A 3403-nucleotide genomic window follows, 5' to 3' on the forward strand; every position below is an offset into this window, starting at 1 on the left:
ATAAAATGAGTGGATTTGTGAAAAAGGGGAGAACAAAAAACCATCATTTACCTTGTCTGTTTGCCACAGTACCACAATATTTGTGAAACCAAGTTAGGACAATGGGGTTTGGATGGGTGGACAACCAGATGAGTGAAAATGTGATTGGATGATGAGGCTCAGAGAGGAGTGGTTAATGGGTCACACCTTCCCAGGAGTAAGTGTCACTGGGGTGTCTTCTGGGCCCCATCCTGCTTCATGTCTTTGTCAGTAGTCTGGAGGAGTGGATGGAATTCACCTTCATTGAATCTGCAGGTTACACTAAATAAAGGGAACAAATGGATGATATTCTAGAAGGTCAGGCTGCTGTTCAGGGCAGCCTAGACATGCTGAAGGAAGAGGCCAACAGGAACTGTATGACACTCAACAAGGACAAGTGCAAAGTGCTGCCTGTGGGAAGGAAGTGCCAATGCAGCAGCCCAGCCTGCAGAGCAGCTCTGCAGGAGTGGCCCCAGGGACCTGGTGGGCAGCTGAACATGGGCCCTGTTCAGCTCTGTTCCTTGGCAGCAAGAATGGTCAACAGCCTCCTGGAACAGGTTAGTAGGGACACAACCAATAGATCACGGGAAGGTATTACAGCCAAATTTTCAGCACTTGTTCAACCACATTTAACTTTTACAATCAGTTTTGGTCCCCAGCACAAGAAAAACAGACAAGAACTGGACCAAGATCAGCAAAGGGCCCCTGAGCTCTTAGTGCACTGAAGCCCTTGTCATTTAAGGAGATGCTGAAGGACCTGGGCTTCATCAACTTGGAGAAGACATAGTTTGGGGGTGAATCAACAGCATTTCACCAGTACCTATGAGGAGGTTAGCAAGAAGGCAGAGCCAGGATCTTCATAGTGTGTGGGGCAGGAGAACGAGAGACAACGAGCCTAATTGAAATGAGATATAGAATGGTTGAAAGGAAGAACTTTTTACCTGTGATGACAGTCAGGCAGTGGAACAGGTTGCCCAGAGGCAGTGCAGCCTCCATCTGAGGAGGTTTGTAAGAACAAATGGGATAAAACTCTTAGCAACTCTCCTGGTTTCAGCTAGGGTAAAGTTAATTTCTTCTCAGTAGCTGTTACAGTGCTGTATTTTGGATTCAGAATGAGAATGGTATTGATAACACACTGACGATTTGGTTTTTTGCTAAGTTGTGTTTATCCTGAGTCAAGGGCTTTTTTTCTTGTCTCATGCTCTGCCAGTGAGGAGGTACACAAAGGAAACTGGGAGAGAGCATAGCTGGGGCAGGTGAGCCCAAATGACCAAAGGGATATTCCACACCACAGAACATCATGCCCAGTATATAAACTGAGGGGAGCCGATCTGTGTTCGGGAGGGGACGTCTGGCATCAAACAGAGGGTGGTGAGCAATTGCATGGAGCATCACATTATTTTTCCTTTTTTATTATTGTTATTATTGTCATTGTTTTGTGTTGAGCTAGGGGCCTGAGACCTCTTCCAACCTGGATTGCCTGTATCTTAAGCAGAGTATTGCAAGTGCTTATTCAATCTGTAGATGGCAGCATAACTTAAAGCTACAGTGGGGAAGTCTACTCTTACTGAGCAAGAATTAATAATATTAATTGGTTTCTGTTTGTGGCATCAGTTTTTCAGATGATGCTAACAGCTAACTAGGATAAATTTCCCAAGCTTGAGAATTACAGGAATAGGAAAAATAGAAATAAAGCTCACATAATTTCAATGTTTGTATAAAACTGTTTAGCAATGAAGGATCCAGATAATTCTATACCTTAAAAAAGATGATTAGTCTGTAAGTCTGTATCAGTAACCCAGTATTCAATCCTTAGCTTTTATATGAGGAAATAGACTGTCATGCAAACAATAGCCACAGAGCCACTGCAGGTGTCTTACAATGCTTACTCTATTACAGTGCTTACTCCACACCTCAAGTTTATGGTATACAGGGAAAATGATGGAAAAATCCATTTCCCAGCTATGACCCAACTGAGACATTTTTCTTCCATCTTTCCTTTTTAGTATCACCTCTTCTGTCTTACACCTGCCCTTAAAATTCCCCCCTTCTGGAAAATTATTTTTAACTCAAGTGATTTTGGTACAGCACAGTTCAAAAAGAGTTGTCCTGTCAGCACAGGCATGGTGAAGTACTGCAGTGCAGACAGGAAGCTGCATGCAGTTACAATGAGCAGAAGAAATAAAGTAGCACTAAAGTTCTATATAAGGAGACTATTGTGGTCATCGTCCATGTGGATGAAAAGGGCCTTGAAAACCATCTCATCACATACACGATTTGTATACAGAAGGTATTAAAAGTTGAGCATTGATTTGGAAAAATACAAAAGGTCAGACTAAAAGGTTTTTGACTGAAAGGCTATTTCAAAATAAAAGATCAGAAGATGGTGTTAAAAGAGCTCCCTTATAATCATTTTAGGCTCATTTGTCAGTACATCTATTGAACACTAAAAAACCCTAATCTTCTTAAGCAAATCATTCTTTCAGCAACTTTAAGGTGAAAGAGCTAATTATGTGTGTCTATAGGTTAAATTCCTAGAGTACAAATGTTCTACCAGGGAAAAGTCAGGTTAGCTGTTAGAGTGTTTATGTGATAAACATCCTTCTTACTTTATTTTATTTATTTGTAATTCATTCTCTTAATCCTAGCAGCTATTTTGCAGGGTTGTGTACATCAACAGCTGAATTCAGAGAGTTTTGTATGAGTGCAATACTCAGCCTCCTAAGTATAATCTTTATAAGCAAAACATCTGCACCCCTGCATTTAGAAAAGAAGATTATCATTATGCACTGATCTGAATTTAAGGAAAAGATTCATGTGTTAGTCATCTCTCATTTTACTAAGCACTTCTGTTGCTACCATCCTTTTCTGATAATCCTTAAAGCAATTTGCTAGTACTAATGAAGAGGGGTTCCTGATTCTGTTCCTAACAAAAGGGGTTTTAAGTTCAGTGACCAGTTGATTTTTTTCAGCACATATGATAGATAATTGGGCATTTGAATGGGAGAAATGCAAGTGTTCTTAATCTGTGAAATCCTGTTACTTTTCATTCCCTACAGATTTGACAACTAGTATGAACCTCAATAAGAATGTACAAATTTTCAGATCTTTCAGAAGGAGATGGCTCAAAATTACATTCCTATCATGAAGGCAGTTAGGAAGCCAGGTAGATGTGTGATTATTGGCCCAGCTCACTCATTAAAACTCCATTAACACCTCTCCTAGTACCAGTTCCTGTCAGCTGGGGATTTGACCTCCCACACCCTGCTGATGAGCACAAACCTCCTTTCTCTTGCAGAACTTCTGCCCATAGTAGGTACTCAAGGAAACAAGCTGAGAAACTATTAACACTTTCCTTTCTTTCAGTCTAAGGCCATGCCTTGCA

Source organism: Corvus moneduloides, chromosome 4, assembly GCF_009650955.1.
Source record: "Corvus moneduloides isolate bCorMon1 chromosome 4, bCorMon1.pri, whole genome shotgun sequence".
NCBI classification, from domain to species: domain Eukaryota; kingdom Metazoa; phylum Chordata; class Aves; order Passeriformes; family Corvidae; genus Corvus; species Corvus moneduloides.